This window comes from Ranitomeya variabilis, chromosome 6 (genome assembly GCF_051348905.1).
Source record: "Ranitomeya variabilis isolate aRanVar5 chromosome 6, aRanVar5.hap1, whole genome shotgun sequence".
Lineage (NCBI taxonomy): Eukaryota > Metazoa > Chordata > Amphibia > Anura > Dendrobatidae > Ranitomeya > Ranitomeya variabilis.
Genome location: NC_135237.1, coordinates 272,602,431 through 272,622,435, shown reverse-complemented (window position 1 = coordinate 272,622,435; position 20,005 = coordinate 272,602,431).

Below are 20,005 nucleotides of genomic sequence, written 5' to 3'. Positions count from 1 at the left end.
ACTCTGCAGTCTAAGTTCATTTTGTCTGTGACTCTGATTTTTTCACTGTCTTCCATTTCCGTCGATGCCTATGTGGATTCAGGCGCTGCCCTGAGTCTTATGGATTGGTCATTTGCTAAACGCTGCGGTTTTAGTCTAGAGCCTCTGGAAGTTCCTATTCCTCTGAAAGGAATTGATTCTACACCATTGGCTATGAATAAACCGCAGTATTGGACACAAGTGACCATGCGCATGACTCCCGTTCATCAGGAGGTGATTCGCTTCCTTGTACTGTATAATTTACATGATGTACTAGTGCTTGGTCTGCCATGGTTACAATCTCATAATCCTGTCCTGGACTGGAAAACAATGTCTGTGCTAAGCTGGGGATGTCAGGGGGTTCATGATGATGCACCTCCGATTTCTATCGCTTCATCTACTCCTTCGGAGATCCCTGCGTTTTTGTCGGATTATAGGGATGTTTTTGAGGAGCCTAAGCTCAATTCGCTCCCTCCCCATAGAGAGTGTGACTGTGCTATAGAATTGATTCCTGGCAGTAAGTTCCCTAAGGGTCGTTTATTTAATCTGTCACTGCCAGAGCATACTGCTATGCGGAATTATATTAAGGAGTCCTTGGAAAAGGGACATATTCGTCCATCTTCGTCCCCTCTGGGAGCAGGTTTTTTTTTCGTGGCAAAAAAAGATGGTTCCCTGAGGCCTTGTATAGATTATCGCCTTCTGAATAAGATTACAGTCAAATACCAGTATCCATTGCCATTATTTACTGATTTGTTTGCTCGCATTAAGGGGGCTAGGTGGTTCACTAAAATAGATCTTCGTGGTGCGTATAATCTGGTGCGGATAAAACAGGGTGATGAGTGGAAAACCGCATTTAATACGCCTGAGGGCCATTTTGAGTATTTGGTAATGCCTTTTGGACTCTCCAATGCTCCGTCAGTCTTTCAGTCCTTTATGCACAATATTTTCCGTGAATATCTGGATAAGTTTATGATTGTGTATTTGGATGATATTTTGGTGTTTTCTGATGACTGGGAGTCTCATGTTCTACAGGTCAGGAAGGTGTTTCAGGTTTTGCGGGCCAATTCTCTGTTTGTGAAGGGCTCAAAGTGTCTCTTCGGAGTCCAGAAGATTTCTTTTTTGGGGTACATTTTTTCTCCTTCTACTATTGAGATGGATCCCGTTAAGGTTCAGGCTATTTGTGACTGGACACAACCTACATCTGTTAAGAGCCTTCAGAAGTTCTTGGGGTTTGCTAATTTTTATCGTCGGTTCATTGCTAATTTTTCCAGTATTGTTAAACCTTTGACTGATTTGACTAAAAAGGGTGCTGATGTTGCTGATTGGTCTCCTGCGGCCGTGGAGGCCTTTCGGGAACTTAAGCGCCGGTTTTCTTCTGCTCCTGTGTTGTGTCAACCAGATGTTTCACTTCCTTTCCAGGTGGAGGTTGATGCTTCCGAGATTGGAGCGGGGGCGGTTTTGTCACAGAGAAGTTCTAATGGCTCGGTGATGAAGCCATGTGCTTTCTTCTCTAGAAAATTCTCGCCCGCCGAGCGCAATTATGATGTGGGTAATCGGGAGCTTTTGGCCATGAAGTGGGCATTTGAGGAGTGGCGTCATTGGCTTGAGGGTGCTAAACATCCAGTGGTGGTCTTGACTGATCACAAGAATCTCATTTACCTTGAGTCTGCCAGGCGTTTGAATCCTAGACAGGCTCGTTGGTCGTTATTTTTTTCTCGTTTCAATTTCGTGGTTTCATACCTGCCAGGTTCAAAGAATGTGAAGGCAGATGCTCTTTCCAGGAGTTTTGTGCCTGACTCTCCTGGAGACACTGGGCCTGCTGGTATCCTTAGGGATGGGGTAATATTGTCCGCCGTATCCCCAGACTTGCGACGCGCATTGCAGGAGTTTCAGGTGGATAAACCGGATCGATGTCCACCAGAAAGACTGTTTGTTCCGGATGATTGGACCAGTAGAGTCATCTCCGAGGTCCATTCTTCTGTGTTGGCTGGTCATCCTGGAATATTTGGTACAAGAGACTTGGTGGCCAGGTCTTTTTGGTGGCCTTCCTTGTCTAGGGATGTGCGTACCTTTGTGCAGTCTTGTAAAGTGTGTGCTCGAGCTAAGCCTTGCTGTTCACGGGCTAGTGGGTTTTTGTTATCCTTGCCCATCCCGAAGAGGCCTTGGACGCACATTTCCATGGATTTTATTTCTGATCTCCCGGTTTCACAGAAAATGTCCGTTATCTGGGTTGTGTGTGACCGCTTTTCTAAGATGGTTCATTTGGTGCCCTTGCCTAAGTTGCCCTCCTCCTCTGAGTTGGTTCCTTTGTTTTTTCAGAACGTGGTTCGTTTGCATGGGATTCCGGAGAATATCGTTTCTGACAGGGGATCCCAGTTTGTGTCCAGATTTTGGCGGACGTTTTGTGCCAAGATGGGCATTGATTTGTCTTTCTCGTCTGCATTCCATCCTCAGACGAATGGCCAGACGGAGCGAACTAATCAGACCTTGGAAACTTATTTGAGGTGTTTTGTTTCTGCTGATCAGGATGACTGGGTTGCTTTTTTGCCACTGGCCGAATTTGCTCTTAATAATCGGGCTAGTTCGGCCACGTTGGTCTCTCCTTTTTTTTGTAATTCGGGGTTTCATCCTCGTTTTTCCTCTGGTCAGGTGGAGTCTTCGGATTGTCCTGGAGTGGACGTGGTGGTGGACAGGCTACATCACATTTGGAATCAGGTGGTGGACAATTTGAAGTTATCTCAGGAGAAGACTCAGCAGTTTGCTAATCGCCGTCGCCGCGTGGGTCCCCGACTTCTTGTTGGGGACTTGGTGTGGTTGTCTTCTCGTTTTGTCCCTATGAAGGTCTCTTCTCCTAAGTTCAAGCCTCGGTTCATCGGTCCTTATAGGATCTCGGAGATTCTTAACCCTGTATCTTTCCGTTTGGATCTCCCAGCATCGTTCGCTATTCATAATGTGTTCCATCGGTCGTTGTTGCGGAGGTATGAGGTGCCTGTTGTTCCTTCGGTCGAGCCTCCTGCTCCGGTGCTGGTGGAGGGAGAATTGGAGTATGTTGTTGAAAAGATCTTGGATTCTCGTGTTTCCAGACGCAAACTCCAGTATTTGGTTAAGTGGAAGGGTTATGGTCAGGAGGACAATTCCTGGGTGGTCGCCTCCGATGTTCATGCGACTGATTTGGTCCGCGCCTTCCATAGAGCTCACCCTGATCGCCCTGGGGGTTCTCGTGAGGGTTCGGTGACCCCTCCTCAAGGGGGGGGTACTGTTGTGGATTCTGTTTGCGGGCTCCCTCTGGTGGTTACTGCTGGTACTGGTTGACTTTGGTGGGTTGCGGCCTTTGGTTTCCATCTGTCCATCAGAGGCTGGGTGTTTCCTATTTTACCTGGCCTTTCTGTCATTTCCCTTGCCGGCTATCAATGTGTTCAGATGTGCTCTGTTTGGTTCCTGCCTACCTGCTCCCAGATCTTTCAGGATAAGCTAAGTGCTGATTTTCAGTTGTTTGGTTTTTTGTCCAGCTTGCTTAGAATGTCTCTTTGTTAGCTGGTTGCTCTAGTGGACTGAGGTTCTCCCCATGTGCCATGAGTTGGCACATGGGTTCTTGTAATCTCAGGATGGTTTTTTTGATTAGGGTTTTTTGCTGACCGCTCAGTCCCCTTTTGTGTCATTCTGCTTTCTAGGTTTCAGCGGGCCTCTATTTGCTAAAGCTATATACATCATCTCTATGTGTGTGCCTTCCTCTCATTTCACCGTCAATACATGTGGGGGGCAACTATATCTTTAGGGTTAATTCCTCTGGAGGCAAGTGAGGTCTTTGTTTTCTCTGCAGTACTAGTTAGCTCTTAGGCTGGTGCGTGGCGTCTAGAACCAACGTAGGCACGCTCCCTGGCTATCTCTAGTTGCGTTTGTCAGGCGTAGGGCAGCGGTCAGCCCAGGTTCCATCACCCTAGAGCTCGTCCGATATTTATTATACTTTGCTAATCCTGTGCTATCCCTAGCCATTGGGGATTCATGACAGCACGGGTAGGTTCCCAAACCGTTATCACAAGAAATACAAAACCCAGCACTCAACTTTGTGGTAAGAAGGAGTAGATAATTTATTGTATCCCAAACAATAAACGTTTCGGTCACACAAAAGGACCTTCGTCAGTAACTGCGAAAAGTACACGCACCAAATCAATCTATACAATCAGGATAACAAACAAAAAGGATATAAACAATAATAACCAAAGTATATACAAAACATATACATCAACCTGTGTACATGTTTATGGCAACAGGAGCATGTGTGTGAATAGTGCTAGTGCTGAAGAGAAACACTTATAGTGGCACAGTAACTAAAAAGAGGTGAAGGGTTACATACCGTATACTGGGATAGAGTGTGAGTACAGATGGCTATAGAGCCTGCCTACAGAATAAAATGCAAAGGCTGGTAAAGTTGTGGGTCGGGATGACATAGTAAGAACAGAGCGTAAGTGGATGTAACCCTACCAAACAGTATCTCGGGTGTCACGCTGGATATTGAGAGAAGAGAGATTTCAGCCTAAAGGGGTAAAATCTAATGTTATGGACCCCGATACGGCTGTAAATATAGACGGCCGATTGTAAGGAGCAAAGTGTGCGGCTACCTGTGGGGTAGCTGGCATCGCGGTGTCCACCGCTGTATAGTGATGGTAATAGGAGAGGGGGGGCCGTACTTATAGTGGTGGGGGCGGGAAAGGTCAGCTGATAACAGCTGTGTTGTACAGACCGCGTGTGTGTGCCGGCACATCACTGCCCAGCGTTGAGGGCGGAAGTGACGTATCAGAGCAGGCTGTGCATGTCAGCAAGGGGTTTGCGCTCCACCGCCAGGTAGTGGGGGGGCGGAGACTGTGGGCGGAAGTGACACACCGGATTTACTATGTGGGTGCCGGGGGAACTGATGTCCCACCGCCATATTAGAGGAGGCAGGCATGTATCATCACCGTAGTGCGCATGACTGCTATAGTTCCATAGAACGGAGCGGCAATAGAGAGATAGTGTATGGGTATAGATCTACCCAAATGAGAGCGACTGTGGCAGGTCAGTAACAGCCGTGTGTGTACTAGGGAGACTAGCGTATTGCCGCAGTGTTGGAAAAGGATGGAATAAAGGAATCCCTGTAGGGGGTTAACCCATTGTTAAAATATCAAAAAATGGATAGAAGGGTGTATTGTACCCTAATGGGATTGTGAGATGTGGAATGAACATGTTGTCTGTAAATAAAAAACACAGCACGGGGACGTGACTAATCCGGAGCAAAGTGACAGCAAGTGGATAGGATGGTGCTCGTTATCCATTGTGCTGATACATCAATATAGACGACTCTAGAGGAACAGAAAAGAACAAATTAGTAATAATGCAAAAAAAGGTGATATTTATCAAACAAACGCCCATGAGTTCATAATCACGATTTAAGCCTTTAGGAGCGAGAGTTTCTAGAGTATGAATCCAGAAGGCGTCTCTTTTGCGCAACAAAGTGATCTTGTCACAACCCCTCCTTGGTGGTGGTACAAAATCTATAACTTGATATTTTAATTGGGAAACGGAATGACCTTGTGCGTGGAAATGGTGTGGGATTGGGAGGAGTAAATTCTTGCAACGGTGTATTTGTGTTTAGAGATCCTGTCTCTAACCGGTTGTGTAGTCTCGCCTACATAAAGTAGCCCACATGGGCATTTGATTAGGTACACGATGTAAGAGGACTTGCAAGTAAAAAAGTTATTGATGTGGAATGTTTTGCCTGATCTGGGGTGTTGGAAGGTATTCCCTTTTTGTACGTTGTTACATTGTGCACAATGAAGGCACGGAAATGTACCCGTTTTGGGACGTGATAGGAAAGTTTGTTTGCGTTTGTCATTTGACCCAATGTCGGCTTTTACCAAATTGTCTCTCAGATTCGGTGGTCTTCTAAAACACGGCAGGAATGGTTCCTTAAACTCCGGTATATCAGGATGAGCTGTGGACAAGAGGTGCCAGTGCCTCCTGATGGCCTTATGAAGAATGCAGGAAAAAGGGTGATAAGAGTGCACAAAGGGAATGCTTTTGCCTGGGTCCCTCTTAGGAGACCTAGGTGGAGGGTCCCTGGATTGTGCTAGAACCGTGGGTGGATAACCCCTCTTTAGGAATCTTGTGGCCATATTTTGGAGTCGCACATCACATAGTGTTTTGTCTGGGACTATGCGCTTAACTCGCTGAAATTGTGATATAGGAATCGAGCGTTTGGTGGAGGGAGGATGAAAGCTTTGATAATGTAACAAGCTGTTTCTGTCTGTCGGTTTGGAAAAGAGGTCTGTGGACAATAATCCTTCTGGATCTTTGAGTACCATGGCATCCAAGAAATTAGTGGTGTGTTGGTCATGATTGATAGTGAATTTGATACCAGGCCAGGCTTCGTTGAGAAAGAGGAAGAACTCCTGCAAGGACTCCAATGTACCACCCAAGATGCAGAAAATGTCATCTATGAATCATTTCCACAGGGAAACATGGTTGATAAACAGGGGATGCTTATAGATTATTGAATTTTCGAATTCTGCCATATATATATTTGCATATGGGGGTGCTACATTGGAGCCTATTGCGGTCCCCCGTGTCTGCAAATAAAAGGTATCCTGGAAAAGAAAGAAGTCATTGTATAAAACAATTGTCAACAATTCCACACAAAAGTTAATTTGATTGACTTCAAGACCTGCAGCGGTGAGGGAATGGTGTACCGCGTTGATGCCATTTAGATGGGGAATGGACGTATACAGGTCCTTGACATCAAATGTAACCTGTTGGAGCCAACATGGACAATTTATGTATCATATGAGCAAGGAACATTCCCTTAACTCTACATAACAGCTAAAACCTACATCAAAGGAATTGACCATTAGCTGTAAAGGTACCGTCACACTAAGCGACGCAGCAGCGATACAGACAACGATGCTGATCGCTGCAGCGTCGCTGTTTGGTCGCTGGAGAGCTGTCATACAGACCGCTCTCCAGCGACCAACGATGCCGAAGTCCCTGGGTAACCAGGGTAAACATCGGGTTGCTAAGCGCAGGGCCGCGCTTAGTAACCCGATGTTTACCCTGGTTACCAGTGTAAAATGTAAAAAAAAAAAACAGTACATACTCACCTTCGCGTCCCCCGGCGTCCGCTTCCTGCACTGACTGAGCGCCGGCCCTAACAGCAGAGCGGTGACGTCACCGCTGTGCTGTGCTTTCATTTTACAGCCAGCGCTCAGTCAGTGCAGGAAGCGGACGCCGGGGGACGCGAAGGTGAGTATGTACTGTTTGTTTTTTTACATTTTACACTGGTAACCAGGGTAAACATCGGGTTACTAAGCGCGGCCCTGCGCTTAGTAACCCGATATTTACCCTGGTTACCATTGTAAAACATCGCTGGTATCGTTGCTTTTGCTGTCAAACACAACGATACACGGCGATCTGACGACCAAATAAAGTTCTGAACTTTAATCAACGACCAGCGATATCACAGCAGGATCCTGATCGCTGCTGCGTGTCAAACACAACGATATCGCTATCCAGGACGCTGCAACGTCACGAATCGCTAGCGATATCGTTTAGTGTGACGGTACCTTAACAGGTGGTCACACAAGTTCCTGGGGTGTGAAGTCCTCTGTTCTTTTAGGGTATGTGCACACGTCCGGATTTCTTGCAGAAATTTCCTGAAGAAAACCGGAAATTTTCTGCAAGAAATCCGCATTTTTTTTTGCGTTTTTTTTTTCGTTTTTTTCGCGTTTTTTTAGCATTCTGCAAGCGTAATTAGCTTGCAGAATGCTAAAGTTTTCCAAGCGATCTGTAGCATCGCTTGGAAAACTGACTGACAGGTTGGTCACACTTGTCAAACATAGCGTTTGACAAGTGTGACCATCTTTTTACTATAGATGCTGCCTATGCAGCATCTATAGTAAAAGATAGAATGTTTAAAAATAATAAAAAAAAATAAAAAAATGGTTATACTCACCTGCAGGCGTCCGTTCCTATAGATGCCGGTGTGGTTCAGGACCTTCCATGACGTCGCGGTCACGTGAGCGGTCACATGACCGGTCTCGACCAATCACAAGACCGCGACGTCATCGCAGGTCCTTCACCGCACACCAGCTATAGAAACCGAAGCGGCAGCATGCAGCGGAGAGGCGGGAAGACATCGAAGGTGAGTATATGACTATTTTTTATTATAGTGCTTTGGAACAAAGCACTATACTGTTATTCCACCGTGGTAAACTTCTTCTTATTCTTATTATTCAGTCCGCACGTAATGCGGCCCGAACCGCTAAACTCACAGACTCCAGTGAGGTGTCATTTCGAAGCCAGCGTTCCTGAGAGGTGTGCTAAGTATTTTTCGTGTCGATCGGATTTGTAGTTTTTGCGCAATTTGTGTTTGAAAAAAGTCTTTCAATGCGTTTCAATGGAGAAATTTTCCTATACGTTTATAATGGGCTGGTTTCTGAGGCAATTTCTAAAAATAACTGCCACCTGGCTGATTAGCTCATTGATATGCGCAGTCAGACACAGTTACTATGCCAACTCCTATGAAATCTACATCAGCTCACCAGGTCACAAGTTTTGTCAGATAATATCAGCTCTTAAAGTGACAGTACAGCACAATTCCAAACCACTATCCGTAGTCTTATAATTATTAGATGGTGGCCCGATTCTAACTCATCGGGTATTCTAGAATATGCATGTCCACGTAGTATATTGCACAGCCACGCAGTATACAGTGCAGAGCCGTGCAGTACACAGCGCAGAGCCGCGCAGTACACAGCGCAGAGCCGCGCAGTACACAGCGCAGAGCCGCGCAGTATAAAGCGCAGAGCCGCGCAGTACACAGCGCAGAGCCGCGCAGTACACAGCGCAGAGCCGCGCAGTATAAAGCGCAGAGCCGTGCAGTACACAGCGCAGAGCCGCGCAGTACACAGCGCAGAGCCGTGCAGTACACAGCGCAGAGCCGCGCAGTATAAAGCGCAGAGCCGTGCAGTACCCAGCGCAGAGCCGCGCAGTACACAGCGCAGAGCCGCGCAGTACACAGCGCAGAGCCGCGCAGTATAAAGCGCAGAGCCGCGCAGTACACAGCGCAGAGCCGCGCAGTACACAGCGCAGAGCCGTGCAGTACACAGCGCAGAGCCGCGCAGTTTAAAGCGCAGAGCCGTGCAGTACACAGCGCAGAGCCGCGCAGTACACAGCGCAGAGCCGTGCAGTACACAGCGCAGAGCCGCGCAGTATAAAGCGCAGAGCCGTGCAGTACACAGCGCAGAGCCGCGCAGTACACAGCGCAGAGCCGCACAGTACACAGCGCAGAGCCGCGCAGTATAAAGCGCAGAGCCGCGCAGTATAAAGCGCAGAGCCGCGCAGTACACAGCGCAGAACCGTGCAGTACACAGCGCAGAGCCGCGCAGTATAAAGCGCAGAGCCGTGCAGTACACAGCGCAGAGCCGCGCAGTACAAAGCGCAGAGCCGTGCAGTACACAGCGCAGAGCCGCGCAGTATAAAGCGCAGAGCCGTGCAGTACACAGCGCAGAGCCGTGCAGTACACAGCGCAGAGCCGCGCAGTACACAGCGCAGAGCCATGCAGTACACAGCGCAAAGCCGCGCAGTATAAAGCGCAGAGCCGCGCAGTATAAAGCGGAGAGCCGCGCAGTACACAGCGCAGAGCCGAGCAGTACACAGCGCAGAGCCGCGCAGTAGACAGCGCAGAGCCGTGCAGTACAGAGCGCAGAGCCGCACAGTATAAAGCGCAGAGCCGCGCAGTATACCGCGCAGAGCCGCGCAGTACACAGCGCAGAGCCACGCAGTACACAGCGCAGAGCCGCGCAGTACACAGCGCAGAGCCGCGCAGTACACAGCGCAGAGCCGCGCAGTACACAGCGCAGACCCGAGCAGTACACAGCGCAGAGCCGCGCAGTACACAGCGCAGAGCCGCGCAGTACACAGCGCAGAGCCGCGCAGTATACAGCGCAGAGCTGCGCAGTACACAGCGCAGAGCCGCGCAGTACAGAGCGCAGAGCCGCACAGTATAAAGCGCAGAGCCGCGCAGTACACAGCGCAGAGCCGCGCAGTACACAGCGCAGAGCCGCGCAGTACACAGCGCAGAGCCGCACAGTACACAGCACAGAGCCGCGCAGTACACAGCGCAGAGCCACCCAGTATACAGCGTAGAGCCGCGCAGTACGCAGCGTAGAGCCACGCAGTATGCAGCGCAGTATACAGCGCTGAGCCGCGTAGTATACAGCGCAGAGCCCCGCAGTATACAGTGCAGAGCCCCGCAGTATACAGCGCAGACACGCGCAGTACACAGCACGGACACGCGCAGTACACAGCGCAGAGCCGCGCAGTACACAGCGCAGAGCCGCGTAGTATACAGCGAAGAGCCACGCAGTATATAGCGCAGAGCCGCGCAGTACAAAGCGCAGAGCTGCGCAGAGCTGCGCAGTATACAGCGCAGAGCCGCGCAGTATACAGCGCAGAACGCGCAGTACACAGTGCAGAGCCGCGCAGTACACAGCGCAGAGCCGTGCAGTACACAGCGCAGAGCCACGCAGTACACAGCGCAGAGCCACGCAGTATACAGCGCAGAGCCGCGTAGTATACAGCGCAGAGCCGCGTAGTATACAGCGCAGAGCCACGCAGTATACAGCACAGAGCCACGCAGTATACAGCGCAGAGCCACGTAGTTATACTGCCCAGTCACGTAGTATATTGTCCAGTCACATAGTATACTGCATATCCCTGTTAAAAAAAAAAAGAATTAAAATAAAAAAGTTACATACCTCCTGGAGCGGCCGGTATCTGATGGTTGTTGCACCTCCTAGAGCGGCCGGTACACGATGCTTGTTGCACCTGGAGTGGCCGGTACCCGATGCTTGTTGCGCGCTCCGGTCCCAAGAGTGCATTGCGGTCTCACGAGATGATGACGTAGCGGTGTTGTGAGACAGAAAGACGGAAGTGCCCTTAGATAATTAGATAGTAGATTACCCCGCTCACCAATTCGGAACCCGAGAGGCCCGGCCCACCAAATCGGACCCCGAGGGGCCCGGCCCACCAAATCGGACCCAGAGTGACCCCGCCCCCTAAATCAGACCCAGAGTGACCCCGCCCACCAAATCGGACCCAGAGTGGCTCCGCCCACCAAATCGGACCCAGAGTGACCCCTTCCACCAAATCAGACCCAGAGTGACCCCTTCCACCAAATCGGACCCAGAGTGACCCCTTCCACCAAATCGGGCCCAGAGTGACCCCGCCCACCAAATCGGACCCAGAGTGACCCCACCCACCAAATCGGACCCTGAGGTGCCCAGCCCACCAAATCAGACCCTGAGGTGCCCAGCCCACCAAATCGGACCGAGTGACCCCACCCACCAAATTGGTCCCTAAGGTGCCCCGCCCACCAAATCGGACCCAGAGTGGCTCCGCCCACCGAATCGGACCCAGAGTGGCCGCGCCCACAGAATCGGACCAAAAGTGACCCCGCCCACCGAATCGGACCTAGATTTACCCCGCCCACAAAATCAGACCCAGATTGACCCAACCCACCAAATCGGACCGCCTGAGGGGCACCCAAGTGTGAAAGTCTTGCAGGGGCAGCCCGGGCACCATTCCAAAGCACTATCTGTAGTTCCTTCAGGAAATACCCATCTAGTTTTAATTCTTTTTTTTTGACCAATTATATGGTGCCCAGTCCGTGGAGGAGAGTCTCCTCTCCTCCACCCTGGGTACCAACCGCACATAATCTGCTTACTTCCCGCATGGTGTGCACAGCCCCGTGCGGGAAGTAAGCAGATCAATGCACTCCTAGGTGTGCGGAATCCCCTGCAATTCCGCATTTTAATGAACATGTTGCTTTTTTTTCCGCGATGCGATTTTTTCGCGGAAAAAAAGGCTACATTTGCACAAAAAATGCGGAATACACTGAAAATAATGGGAGGCATATGTTAGCATTTTTTTCGCGTTTTTATCACGTTTTTATAGCGAAAAAACGCGAAAAAAACGCGAAAAATACTGAACGTGTGCACATGGCCTTAATAGAATAAAGAGAATCTACATTGTAGATGGACATTGTGTCTCCAACCTCTTGGAGGATACATAACCCCTGTGGTGTTGGGAGTATAAGCTATTGTTCCTGAACTGAACATCTTATCTTTGACACACATTCCATATGGATGTGAATTACAAGACATTGTTCTTCAGTTGGACATCTAGTCTCCAGCCTAAACGGAATGCCCTCAAGCCTTTTGACACCAGGACTTTATCTTAAATCCAAGGACGCCATCCAAAGGAAGGTGATGATTACTGCAGCCAATGACAGTGTTCACATTGCCAGAAGATGATTGGACATTTGCCACAGAAGATACCGGAAGCAAGGGTGGAGTCATGGCTTGTATGTGGGTGTGGATGTGTATTGGTTTAATATATATGTAAGGATCAGTTATGCATCTTCTCCTTCCCCACATCCCAGTTTCCTCTGCCCTCTCCTACTACCCCTTCCCTTTAATTTACCCTTGTCCCTTAGTTAGACTTTCCTTATGTATGTAATTGTAAATACCTTGTTTGTAATAAACCCCCTTTTAAAGATCCAGTAGTTCTTGTTGTTAATTAGTATTAACTGGCACCCCAAAACTCAGCAGATTCTACATAACCAAAAAGGTATTTGGGGGTACCTTGTGTAGATTCCTAATACATTGTAGAAACTCCCCTGTGGCCAAGATGAAAGAGGGAGATTTTTGAGTGATCGGAGTCAGGATCTTTTCAAGGTATATGGACAGTGGGGAGAGGATCGAATTGGTGGAGGCGCCAATCGGCCTACTCGGGGGATTGGATAGGTTCTTGTGTATTTTTGGTAGGGTGTAGAATACCGGTGTGATTGGATTTTTCTTTCTGTGGAAGTCGCTGGTCTTAACATAAATAATTCCCAGGTATAAGTACTTAGTTATGATGGCGTCTATTTTGCCTCTGATTTCTGTAGTGGGGTCCCTCGAGAGTTGTTCATAAATTGATGTGTCACTTAATTGTCGATTGATCTCCGTTATATATTTTACCTTGTCCATTACTACGAGTGCGCCCCCCTTGTCCGCGGCTTTATGATCAGGTTGGAATCCCTTTGCAACGTCACCAATGCCTGATGTTCTGCAGTGGTGAGGTTGGGGGGAGAGTGTAATCTACCTTTTTCTATGTCATCACGTATGGTGGGGAAAGAATCTTGAATAAAGCCAATGAAGGTCTCCACTGCGTGAGAGCCGTGGGGTGGGCGGAAAGAGCTTTTATTACGGAGGCCTAATGTTGTGATGGACATGGGATTGGTACAAGTAGGTGTGGGGATGGTAGGAGAAGTAGAGAAGTAAGCCTTTAGCCTCAATGAATGAAAGAAACGTTGTAGGTCCATCTCTAAGGCTGGTTTCACATTTGCGTTTTTTGCCGCTGCGTTTTAGCGCCAAAAACGCATGCGTTTTTTTCCTATATTTAACATTAAAAACGCATGCATTTTTTTTGTATGCGTTTTGCCGCGTTTGACAACGCATGCGTCTTTTCTATGCTTGCGTTTTGTTGCAGAAATGCAACATGTAGTAATTTCTAGAGGCGTTTTTTAGTCGCAAAAAAACGCATGCGTTTTTTTGCGGCAAAAAATTGTATTGCTGTCTATCTAAACGCATGCGTTTTTAAGCACATGCGTTTGGTTGCGTTTTTTTAAACGCATGCGTTTCAATAGAAAAAAACAAGAATACACACTGATAAGCCACCCCCCACCATCAAGGTGATAAAGGGATCCAAACCCTAACCCTAACCCTAGGGATCCTAACCCTAACCCTAGGGATCCTAACCCCAACCCTAGCTATTTCTATTTATAGTGGGTTTTCTAGATGATTTTGATGATTGGCAGCTGTCACACACTTCTCAGCATGCCTTTCAAAAACGCAAACGCAGGAAAAAACGCATGTAAACGCGTCAAAACGCCGCGTTTTTTTACCGCATGAGAAAACGCATGCGTCTAAAAAACGCAGCGTTTGCACGCGTTTACATGCATTTTTTTCACCACCTGCGTTTGCGTTTTAAACGCTGCGTTTTTTAACGCAAATGTGAAACTAGCCTTAATCAAACGTTTTGCACTGATAGGCGGGACAAAACGATAAACCTTTCTGTAAAACCCCAAGTTCCGCAACCCCCAAGGATCTGGAAGACCACTAATGATTCAGTACCTTGGATCTCGTGATCTGCATTTGTTCCGTGATATCCCTTCTTGGTGTGGCTCCGTCGGGTTTTCTTTTTGGAAAGCGGCGGCGTTGTCCTAAAAGAAGGCCCGAGGTAGAAGGAAGGGCGCTCCTCTCTTGCTCCGTGCCCGAAGTGGAGTAGTCCGTGGAGGATCTTTGATTGTGTGAAGACTGACGTCTGGATGAAGAGCTGTCGTGCCATTGGTATACTTGATTTGTCTCGCAGTCTATGGTGTCACGAGAAAACTTACTGCGTTTGCGGTTCTCAGTATCCCGTTTGTGTAGATCAATACGCTCTTTAATCTGGGCCCTCAAGGTACTCAACTCTTCTGCTGTACCCGTGGTGGTGAGTTGGGTCTCAATGCTCTTAATTTTGGCCGCGTTGGCATCGATGGCTTTGTGGAGATGCTCTAGGGGGAGTGTTATCAAATCAAACGAACATTTATTAAGTATCTGTTCGAACCTCAGACAAAAATCAGAACAATCACTAAATAGAGTCGGACGAAGCGGTACTCGGAGTCCTCTAGGAATCCTTTTAACCCGGAGGTATTCGGAGAGGGTGGCGCAGTGCAGTTCTATGTTGACTTGGTGTCTGAGTGCTCGTTCAAGGTCACGTCCTCGTGTCTCACGTGGAGGAATTTTTAAGAAATCACTGGAAAGGGTGGACTGTGCCAATATAGAGGATCTCTCTTCATTATTGTAAGAAAATGTAGTAGAGGTCATAGCCATAAAGGTGTGCTACACGTATGAGAAACACTTGTAACAGATCAATGTGTGCACAACCCGGGAAGGTGCACGGGTAGGTTCCCAAACCGTTATCACAAGAAATACAAAACCCGGCACTCAACTTTGTGGTAAGAAGGAGTAGATAATTTATTGTATCCCAAACAATAAACATTTCGGTCACACAAAAGGACCTTCGTCAGTAACTGCGAAAAGTACACGCACCAAATCAATCTATACAATCAGGATAACAAACAAAAAGGATATAAACAATAATAACCAAAGTATATACAAAACATATACATCAACTTGTGTACATGTTTATGGCAACAGGAGCATGTGTGTGAATAGTGCTAGTGCTGAAGAGAAACACTTATAGTGGCACAGTAACTAAAAAGAGGTGAAGGGTTACATACCGTATACTGGGATAGAGTGTGAGTACAGATGGCTATAGAGCCTGCCTACAGAATAAAATGCAAAGGCTGGTAAAGTTGTGGGTCGGGATGATATAGTAAGAACAGAGCGCAAGTGGATGTAAACCTACCAAACAGTATCTCGGGTGTCACGCTGGATATTGAGAGAAGAGAGATTTCAGCCTGAAGGGGGTAAAATCTAATGTTATGGACCCCGATACGGCTGTAAATATAGACGGCCGATTGTAAGGAGCAAAGTGTGCGTTTACCTGTGGGGTAGCTGGCATCGGGTGTCCACCGCTGTATAGTGATGGTAATAGGAGAGGGGGGGGCCATACTTATAGTGGTGGGGGCGGGAAAGATCAGCTGATAACAGCTGTGTTGTACAGACCGCGTGTGTGTGCCGACACATCACTGCCCAGAGTTGAGGGCGGAAGTGACGTATCAGAGTAGGCTGTGCATGTCAGCAAGGGGTTTGCGCTCCACCGCCAGGTAGTGGGGGGGCGGAGACTGTGGGCGGAAGTGACACACCGGATTTACTATGTGGGTGCCGGGGGACCGCAATGGGCTCCAATGTAGCACCCCCGTATGCAAATACATATATGGCAGAATTCGAAAACTCCAAAATATGGCCACAAAATTCCTAAAGAGGGGTTATCCACCCATGGTTCTAGCACAATCCAGGAACCCTCCACCTAGGTCTCCTAAGAGGGACCCAGGCAAACGCATTCCCTTTGTGCACTCTTATCACCCCTTTTCCTGCATTCTTCATAAGGCCATCAGGAGGCACATGGCACCTCTTGTCCACAGCCCATCCTGATATACCGGAGTTTAAGGAACCATTCCTGCCGTGTTTTAGAAGACCACCGAATCTGAGAGACAATTTGGTAAAAGCCGACATTGGGTAAAATGACAAACGCAAACAAACTTTCGCTCCACCGCCAGGTAGTGGGGGGGGGCAGAGACTGTGGGCAGAAGTGACACACCGTATTTACTATGTGGGTGCCGGGAGAACTGATGTCCCACCGCCATATTAGGGGAGGCAGGCATGTATCATCATTTTCCCAGGCTCGAGTTCATATGAGGACATCCAGCAGGGGGCGCATCACCGCGACTCAAGGTAACTGCAGGACATTCCCCTGCACTCCATTCATTCACAACATTTTACAGACAGGAGCGGGTGCATTAGCACAGCTCCTGGCTGTAAAATGATTTAACCCCTTCAGATGGATTTGCATCATGGGACTGACGAAACGACGGAAGGTATGGAATATTGTTGTTTGGTGGTTTTTTTTACTTTATTTCAGGTGACAAGGGTCTTCAGGTGGATTACCAGTATAATAAAATATTAAAACACCCTGTGTCTTTATTTTATTGAAGTACTGTGTAATAATGTGTGTGTGTTTTATTAACCATTTCGTACTATTGGATTAATAATGGATAGGTGTTATAATTGACACCTCTCCATTATTAATCTGGCTTAATGTCACCTTACAATAGCAAGGTGACATTAACCCTTCATTACCCCATTTCCCCCTGCTACACGGGAATGGGAAGAGAGTGGCCAAATGCCAGAATAGGGGCATCTTCCAGATGTGCCTTTTCTGGGGTGGCTGGGAACAGATGTTTGTAGCCAGGGGGGAGCAATAACCATGGACCCTCTCTAGGCTATTAATATCTGCCCTCAGTCACTGGCTTTACCACTCTGGCGGAGAAAATTGCGCGGGAGCCCACGCCAATTTTTTCCGCGATTTAACCCTTTATTTTACAAGCTACAGCGCCCAAATTTTGCACATACACACTACTAACATTAGTAGTGTGGAATATCCCAAAAAAATAAAAGGGATATGAGATGGTTTACTGGTTTACTGTATGTAAACCATGTCTCATATCCTGTCGGGTTTGTGAAGGACAAATGAAAAGCCGGCAATTGAATTACCGGCTTTTCTATAGAACACCGCTGCATATTTCTCGCAAGTCACACTGCTGGTCCGTGTGTAATCCGTATTTTTCTCACCCCCATAGACTTTCATTGGCTTTTTTTTTTTTTTTTTTTCGCAATACGGTGACACGCAGCATGCTGCGATTTTCTACGGCCGTAGAAGACCGTATAATACGGATCCATAAAATACGGCTGATAGGAGCTGGGCCATAGAGAATCATTGGGCCGTGTGTTATGCGTATTTTACGGATGTATTTTCTGCGCTCATACGTCCGTAAAACTCGCTAGTGTGACGCCGGCCTTATACTCAGATTTATATGATTGTGTATGAACAAGGCTCTTTGCTGTTTTTAATTATGTTTTATATTGTGTGTTTTGTGTCAATAAAAATCTTGTTTTTTCATATATGATTTATTATCATGTCTCTTATTTTTGTGTATGTGCTGTGCATATTTGGAGTGATGCTTTTTTTCTCACTATTCATTTGATTTATCACTCATTTGCACGCCATACTATTTTGTGTACACCTTTGTAGTGCGCCTAGGGCTTTGTTTGGTTACGTGCCAGCTTCTAGCCTCCCATGGAGGCTATTGAAGCATGGCAAAAGTAAAAAAAAAAAAATAAATATATATATATATATATATATATATATATATATATATATATATATATATATATATATATAAAAAAAAGTTTAAATCACCCCCCCTTTCGCCCCAGTCAAAATAAATCAATAAAAAAAAAAAAATCAAACCTACACATATTTGACCCGTAGATGCGCAAGCACAGCGCGAAACAGCCGTCGTCCCTGTTCTCCCCTGCTCACACGAGCTTCGGCTCCGTCATTCCCGGCCATGAATTTTATCTGAAGATGTTGTCAATAAAAGTTTGAATTTTTCGAAGATCGGTGAGTGCCCTCATCTTTTCTTAATTTTGGACTACACATATTTGATACTGCCGCGTTCAGAATCGCCCGATCTATCAATAAAAAAAAAAAAAGGATTAACCTGATCGCTAAACGGCGTAGCGAGAAAAAAATTCAAAATGCCAGAATTAAGTTTTTATTTGGTCGCCGCGACATTGCATTAAAATGCAATAACGTGCGATCAAAAGAACGTATCTGCACCAAAATGGTATCATTAAAAACGCCAGCTCGGCATGCAAAAAATAAGCCCCAACCGACCCCAGATCATGAAAAATGGAGACGCTACGAGTATTGGAAAATGGCGCAATTTTTATTTTTTTTTAACAAAGTTTGGAATTTTTTTCACCACTTAGATAAAAAATAACCTAGTCATGTTAGGTGTCTATGAACTCGTACTGACCTGGAGAATCATAATAGCAGGTCAGTTTTAGCATTTAGTGAACCTAGCAAAAAAGCCAAACAAAAAAACAAGTGTGGGACTGCACTTTTTTTGCAATTTCACTGCACTTGGAATTTATTTCCTGTTTTCTAGTACACGACATGCTAAAACCAATGATGTTGTTCAAAAGTACTACTCGTCCCGCAAAAAATAAGCCCTCACATGGCCAAATTGACGGAAAAATAAAAAAGTTATGGCTTTGGGAAGTCCCGAGAAAATCCCAAGGTCATGAAGGGGATGAAGTATACACATAGAAACATTCATGTTATATACAGTATGCTCACATGCACCACAGATATACACACTCATACTATCTACTGTGTATATATATATATATATATATATATATATATATATATATATATATATATATATATATATATATATATATATATATATATATATATATATACTGTGGTGCAGTGAAAGGTGTAGTGCTGGACGGAAGATATATTTCTCCCAGCAGGATAAGATTTGGCCTGGATTTTCCCTAAGGTTGAGGACCTGCAGTCAGTGATGTCACAATTATGTGATCAGCCCATGTGATAGATACCTCACCTGTGGGTGTGGTTACGGTCTATGGAATGGAGGTTGTTGTTTGGCCCATGGTCTGTGTGCCTGTGAGGAGCTAGGCTGGAGTTAGCCTGAATTGTTTTTTTTTCTGGGTTACACATGCTGCAAAGTTTTGCAACAAGACTCATAGCAACCCTGGGAATGGCACCTGGCGGATGCCGCTGACCAGGCAGCCGCTTAGTTAAGCCCGTCACGTGCAAGGGTGAGTCTGAAACCACTGGTTCTCCAAGCTGGAGCATGTTTGTGTTTTTGTGTTTGTTTTTTTTTCTTTCTTTCTGCAGCCTACTATTTAAAGTTGTTAATAAACCACTGAAGTTTGGACTCTAAAGGTACGTACCTTCACACGAAACGACATCGCTAGCGATCCGTGACGTTGCAGCGTCCTGGCTAGCGATATCGTTTCGTTTGACACGCAGCAGCGATCAGGATCCTGCTGTGATGTCGCTGGTCGCTGAATAAAGTCTAGAACTTTATTTGGTCGTCCGATCGCTGTGTATCGTTGTGTTTGAAAGCAAAAGCAACGATACCAGCGATGTTTTACACTGGTAACCAGGGTAAACATCGGGTTACTGACACTGACTGAGCGCCGGCCCTAAAGTGAAAGTGAAAGCACAGCGGTGACGTCACTGCTGTGCTGTTAGGGCCGGAGCTCAGTCAGTGTCAGGAAGCGGACGCTGGGGGACGCGCAGGTGAGCATGTACTGTTTGTTTTTTTTACTTTTACGCTGGTAACCAGGGTAAACATCGGGTTACT